Below are 7,605 nucleotides of genomic sequence, written 5' to 3' on the forward strand. Positions count from 1 at the left end.
GCTTGTATCTACTAAGATTCACATGCTGTGCATAGGTCGACATCTAGTGGAAGCTGCAGAGTATTACAGTTTCTTTTTCGAAACTCGAAAATGGGCGTCGACACTGGGCATGCTAGTAATAGTATCCCTAGTGTGACGTCCACTGTACTCATGATCCCTCACGTGTCTAGGACCCTCAGATTGTATTTTTTCTGACATGAGGTAGCATGAGGAGTAGCGTGAGTACAGATAATCCAAGCAAATAGATAGATAAGACTACAAGCAGCCATGCGCCTTCTCTCAGAGGGGAGGAAGGGTGGGTAGCATGTGAATCTAAGCAGATACAAGCATCAGAAATACGATTACGGTGAGTACTGTATCTCTTCTGAGGCTTGTGGAATCTGCTTAGATCACATGCTGTGCATAGATTAGCGAGCAGTGTTAGAAGAAGGCGGTGGGATGTGAGAAGGGTCATGAGCAAATAAATGTCTTAAAACCGCTTGTCCCACTTGAGTATGTCTTGGAATGGGTGTCAGTGCAGTAGTGCTGAGTAAAAGTGCGAATAGAGCTCCAAGTAGCTGCTTTGCAAATGGTGTCAAGGGGTACATTTGCAATGAAAGCCAGAGTGGCCCCAATGCCTCTAGTAGAGTGGGCTCTTGGCGTGAAAGGCAGAGTCTTTTCAGAAAGAGAGTAACACAGCTGGATACAGTTAACAATCCACTTAGTGATGGCACCTTTAGAGACGCGATCTCCCTCACTGCCTGTAGCTACGGAGACAAACAGCTGATCTGTTTTCCTTAGCGGTCTGGTCTTGTTTACATAGTAGAGGACCGCCCTACGCACATCTAGGGTGTGTAGTGTGGGATGTTTTTACCCATGCATCTAAGCCCTACCATAAAACTGTGCAGTACTGGCATGGAAAACATCATGATGGCCAGAACTCCCCAGAGAGTGCACAGGGAAAACATGAAGAATAGGCTGCCACCCATTTTTGCCTATGTTGTGAGCACAGGAGGGCACTGCGTAAAACCACCATTGGGCTACACACACAGTAGCCTGAAACCATTGGGAATGGCAATGCTGATTGCCAAAAAGCAACTCAGAACTGTGGGGAATTCATTTTCTTAATCCCAAAAATGGTTGTATTACTGGTACTCACCACTATCAGAAAGCCGGCTTTTTAAAACCGCCAGACTTTTGTGTAAAACTGAACAAATGAAATAAAACCAGACCAAGGAAAGACTTGCTAAGAGGTGGATACAATGTAAAACTATATTCTGAAATGACTTGAAGGAAGTAATTATTTAATGAATAGGTAAAAATTGTCAGTTTGATTTAAATGTAGAAAACTGGGAACAAAAAGTGACATTTAGCTGAAACCTGGCTTAATGAAACTGAATTCTGCCTGACAACTACCCCCGACAGGAGTTGAAACTGGATCAACAGCCACTCTTCCCAGGCCTAGCTGCATCCTGCTGCCCCTTGCCAAAAGGAGTTGACACCTCTCTGATTAGATTAGGGGTGGAGCACCTGGGAACTGGAAGGGACCGAACAATGCAACTTCCTTGACTCAGGCAAATGTTATATTGGGGGTGTCGTAAAATAGCTTCCTCTTGGGAGAAACTGGGGGGCAACTGTGCCTCTGTGAACAAGCTGGCTTGGGGGAAGTGGATAAACCAGTTATTCCACCATGTGATGTGGGAAGCCACACCCCTTTTTGACCAGGGCATAATTTAAAAAGAGATGGATAATTCATAGTACAGACTTGTCAGAATTATATAAGTAATACCATTATTCTTGTGATTTTTCGGTGCACATTTTAAGAGGCGTTAGGACCCTGTGGTGTATTCTGGGGGGTTGCTAGCGGAAAATAGGGTCTTACTCCAAATGTCTGCATGTTAAAAATCTGACACTTCATCAAGTTATGTCCATACTCCTTGCGCACATGTGTGTAATTTTGGGTAAATGTCCGATATTGCAAAACCAGTTAAAAAGCGCAAAATGTTGTCATTTTTGAATGCAAGCCCCCAGGAAGATCAGAGGCGGACAAGCATGGACCATAAGGAATATATAATGTGTACATGTAATTTCAACAAATTGTGTATCTGGGAAAGATGTATTTGAATCAAATATAGATTTGTGGGCAAACTGACCAGGGGAGGATCCTCTGACCCATAAACAGACCTCATCATGATGACAATCCACTTCCTTCCCCGAATCAAGGGAGAGAGGAGGAATTGGCCAATGATAAGTTAGAGGGGCAGGTTTAGTTATGACCAACGCACACACCCACTTTCCAAAACACATAAAAGAGACTGCTGGGACAGGTAGAGACATTCAATTCCATTTGCTGCGGAGCATGCTGACCGATGACTTCAAATCCAGAGATCCAGACTTCAAATCCATCAATCTCCAGAACCTGTAGCAGACATTAACTCCAGAATGTGTAGCAGAGAGGCCTGAATCCACCAGCTGAATCCTCTTCAGCAGGCCTCAAAACTAACCAAACTATTCAACAGCCGGGCGAGCTGTTTGAATTTTTGCCGAGAATTTTTGCAAGAACCTGTAGCAGTACCGAGAAAGCAGTGTTACATCCAGAATCCAGAGAGGCAAGACCAGCAGAGCTGACCCAGATCGCTGTGAGCAGAACCGGTGCCTGATTGACCCGCCGAGCAGCCAGAACCGCAGCCGGACGTGTTGACCAGATCCGTGATGAGGCCTAGTTCAAATTTATATTGTGAGTACCTAGCAGAACTGTGCAGAACCAATCTCTTAGTTAAAATAATCTAATCCAAACTATTTTAGCCTAAGTAGAACTGCCTCCTAGAAATCGTGTCATCTGTCATTTTTAAAGCTGCACAACTGTCACCTGTCAATTCTGCAGCTGCAAGCTGTCACCTGTCATTTTGAGTTTACTTTAAATCCGAAAAACTACCTTCATTTAATCATCCGTATCTCTGGAAATTTAACTTCCATCTGAAGGCTTAGAATCTAGGCTTTCCAACGAATATAGAACCGACTTCCTACTCCCTATACTTTTCCCGTAATCGCGAGACACGAACTCGCGAAATGTACCGCGATTTGGCCCGAATTCTTCATCTGTAGAAATCAGCAGCTTTTTGCTTCTCTTTGCTAACATTCGTTTGCAATCTGCTAATCAGTCATAGAGTATGGTTAAAGTGAGCCTGAACTAATATAAAGTAGCCATCACCTACCCTGAACCTCTAGAGGGAATTAAAAGCAATTTTAGCACCTTTTCACTTCCTTGCAAACCACATTAAAATAATTCGCCTGTGTTTAAAACTCATCCCTGTTTTCCCTAAGCTTGCTGGGAGAACTGGAAGGAACAAGTTACTTACCTGTAACTGTTGTTCTCCAGCATGGATCTGGCATGGATTCACATGCTCATGAATATTCCCCGTCGTCAGGCTGGGAATCCTCGGTAAAGAAAAAACCAGTATCAGTTTCGTTTCTGATCTGTCTTTCGTAGTAGTAACCAATCACTGGTCTCTGCGTCATACTGACCACAGCCAATGACTGCCCTCTACCTAAGCCCCGCCTCTGGCAGCCATCTTCAGATTTGGAAGCACGTGAAGTGGCAGTATGACCAAGTGAAGAGCCGCAGAGGGGTAGGCGGGAGGGTTCGCATGTGAATCCATGCCAGACCCATGCTGGAGAACAACAGTTACAGGTAAGTAACTTGTTCCTTCTCCAGCATGGGGTCTGGCATGGATTCACATGCTCATGAATTAAGAATACATAGCAGTACACACATGCACAACCACGGGAGGTGGCAAAGGCTCAACATTAAGCATTACATCAAACTCAACATTAAGCAATCTTACCTCCTCACCAGGCTCACCTCAGGCGAACAGGTTGCGGAGCACTACTTGGCCGACCCTGGACTCCTCCCTGGAATCCCGATCGACGCAGTAGAATTTCGTGAAGGTGTGCGTCAACCTCCACGTAGCAGCCCTGCATATGTCCAGCAGGGGCACACCAGATAGGAACGCCGTGGTAGCTGCGATCGCTCTGGTGGAATGGGCTCTCGGACGGCCAGGCAGCGATCGGTTTGCCAACCGATGACAGTACATGATACAGCCGGAGAGCCACCTGGAAATGGAAGCCTTCGAGAGAGCATTCCCCCGATTGACAGGCCCAAAATTCACAAAGAGTTGTGACGTCTTCCGAAAACACTTCGTGCGGTCCACGTAGAACTTCAGCGCTCTAGCCACATCAAGCGAGTGCAAAGTCCTCTCAGCCGGCGACGAAGGCGACGGGAAAAACACAGGCAACACCAAGGGTTCGTTGAGGTGGAATTCCGACGGCACCTTGGGCATGAAGGAGGGGTGCATCCTGAGCACCACCCTCGTGTCGTGAAAAGTCAAGTATGGTGGCTTGCAAGATAGGGCCTGGATCTCTCCCACTCGTCGTGCGGAGGTGATGGCCACAAGAAACGCTGTTTTCCACGACAGGAACTTCAACGGGGCCGAGTGCAGAGGCTCGAACGGAGGTCCCATGAGCTTGATCAGCACCACGTTGAGCTCCCACGCCGGGGCCGGAGCCTTCACCGGCGGGAACGAACTGAACAGTCCCTTCATTAACTCTTTCACCAGACGATGAGACCACAAGGACGTCCGCCCCCTGGTTCTGGTGTATCGGGAGATCGCAGCAAGATGAATCTTGATGGACGCGTGCGCCAGTCCAGCCTTAGCCAGCGTCAACAGGTACAGCAGGACTTGGGGAGCCGTAATCCTCAGAGGGTTAATCTTCTGTGCGTGGCACCAGTCAGAGAACCTCTTCCATTTGTGTCCGTAGCATTTAAGAGTCGAGGACGCCCTGGCCTTTGCAAGAACCTCTCTGCCGTCGGCCGGTATATCGTATCCTCCAAACTCTAGCGCTGCAGGAGCCAGGCCTGCAAGTTCAGCGACTTCGGGTCGTGGTGGAGGATGGCGCCTCCTTCCCTGGAGAGCAGAACCGCGTCCACTGGCAGCTTGATTGACGGGGACACTGACAAGTCCAGAAGGTCCGGGAACCATATCTGCCTCGGCCGCGCAGGTGCGACGAGGATCATCCTGCACCATGACCTCTTGAGCTGGTTGATGAGCCGGATCAGCAGTGGCAGTGGAGGGAACGCGTACAGGAACAGGCCTTCCCAGGGGAACGAGAAAGCATCGCCCATGCTCCTCGGCTGGGGAAACCTGCTGGCGAACCTCCGGCACTTGGAGTTCGTCGCCGTCACGAACAGGTCGATCTGGGGTGTGCCCCACCGTCGGAAGAGGCGATCCACTAGATCCTGCCGTAGTTCCCACTCATGGCACGAGCGCAGCTCCCTGCTGAGTGAGTCGGCGATGGTGTTTTTTTATCCCTGCCAGATGAAACGGCACCAGAAACATCCTTTGGGCGACGGCCCAATGCCACAGGTCCTGCACCTCCTTGGACAGTGCTGGGGACCTGGTTCCGCCCTGTTTCCTGATGTAAAACATGGTGGTGGTGTTGTCGGTTAAGATCCTCTCCACCTTGCCCTTGAGGGACGGAAGGAAGGATCTGAGGGCCCAAAACACTGCACGGAGCTCCAGGACGTTGATATGGAGGGACTTCTCCGTCAGGAGCCAAAGGCCTCTTGCGTGCAGATTTTCGGTGTGCGCTCCCCACCCTTCCAGGGAGGCATCCGTGGTCACTGTCTCCTGGTGGCCTGGGGTCTGGAAGTCCATGCCCGCCGTAGATGCGCGCGGGTGCCCCACCACCGAATCGCTCGTCGGAAACGCCCGTCGTTTGGATCCAGTGCGCGTCCAGGAACTCCTGCAACGGTCGCATCCGGAGCCTGCACATGGGAATGAGGTAGATGCAAGAAGACATCATTCCGAGGAGGGACTTGATGGACCTCACCTTGGCCGCGTCGGCAACCAGCATCCGCTGTACCTTGCCCAGGATGGCCCTGGTCCTTTCCTCCGACGGGGAGGCCAGAAGGGGCACTGTGTCGAGCTTCGCTCCCAGAAACAGTGCGTCTTGCGCGGGTACCAGGTGGGACTTGGCGTAGTTCACGGAGAATCCCAGGTCTGTGAGAAGTTGGACGGTCCTTGCCGTGTGCTTCACGGCGAGCTCCCTCGTCTTGGCTCGGATGAGCCAGTCGTCCAGGTAGGGGTAGACGTGGATCCCCTCTCGGCGCAGCTGCGCCGCCACTGGTGCAAGGCACTTGGTGAATACCCTGGGAGCCGACCGTAGACCGAAGGGAAGGGCTCTGAACTGATAGTGACGCCCTTGGACCACGAACCTGAGAAATTTTCGGTGCCCCTTTAGGATGGGAATATGGAAGTAGGCATCCTCCAAATCCAACGACGACAGGAAGTCGCCCTCCTCCAGCTGCCCCAGGACGTGCTGGAGGGTGACCATCCGGAACTTCCGTGCCTTGCTGAACTTGTTCAGCCGTCGTAGGTCTGGGATGGGGCGCCATCCTCCCGTCTTCTTCTTCACGAGGAAGTATCTTGAGTAAACTCTGGAGCCCCGAAGCCTCTTTGGGACGAGTTCGATGGCGCCCTTCCTGAGCATCGCCTTTACCTCCCGGAGAAGCTGAGGGACGTGAAGCTCTTTCCTGGCCACAGGGGGGATGCGCAGGCACCTTCTTTGAAATTCGAGCGTGTGGCCCTGGGCTAGGGTGTCCAGCACCCAACGGTCGGTGGAGATGGACTCCCACACGCTGACGAAGCTCGCCAGCCGGCCTCCCACCGGGGTGCTTCGGTGGGGGCCCGACCCCACGGCCGGTTCAATCCTGCTTAGACGAGGCTTTGCCGCCTTGACCTCCTTGGCGACGACGGCGGGGTCCGCCTGACTTGCCTCGTCCCCTGTAAGCTTCCTGAGACGACGAACAGGCCGCTTGACGGTAGGTGGAAAATCCGCCGCCGGAACCTTTGGAGGCACCCTTGCCTCCGCCGCTCCGAAAGAACGGCCGCCATTGCTGGAGAACCCCGAGCGCCCGGGCCGTCTCCGTGTCCGCTTTAATGGCTTGAAGGGAATCGTCCACTGTTTTCCCAAACAGGTTGTTCCCATCGAACGGCATGTCCAGGACTCTGGTCTGTACGTCTTGATGGAAGTCAGTAGCCTTGAGCCATCCACGCCGCCTAAGGCACACGCCGTTGCCCAACTGACGAAATCCAGTGTCGGCGATGTCTGTCGCAATCATGATGGCGTGGTCCGACGCCACCTCACCTTCCTGCAAGATCTCCAGGGCATCCGCCCTCTTGTCGTCCGGTAGGAAGCCCAGCAGGGGAGTCAGTTTGTACCACAGCTCCCTGTCGTAGCGGGCTACGATAGCCAAGGCGTTGGCCGCCTTAATCGTCGTCGCTGCAGACGAGATGACCCTGCGCCCCATCGTGTCCAATTTCTTTCCCTCGCCGTCCGGCGGGGAAGTCGACGTGGAGGCCGCACCCCCCCCGCTTTCTTCCTGGCCGCCGCGGAGACGACGGAGTCCGGGGTAGGATGCGCCCAGAGGCACAAGGGGGCCGCGTCTGGGACCCCGTACTTCTTCTCGTACCGGTCTCTTCTAGCCGGCGTCGTGGATGGGTTCTTGAGGAGGGCTAGGCCCTCAGCCCAAATATCGTCCAGTAGAGGTACCGCGAGGACCGTCTT

The sequence above is a fragment of the Ambystoma mexicanum genome, chromosome 7q (assembly GCF_040938575.1).
Source record: "Ambystoma mexicanum isolate Mex_15411 chromosome 7q, UKY_AmexF1_1, whole genome shotgun sequence".
NCBI lineage: Eukaryota > Metazoa > Chordata > Amphibia > Caudata > Ambystomatidae > Ambystoma > Ambystoma mexicanum.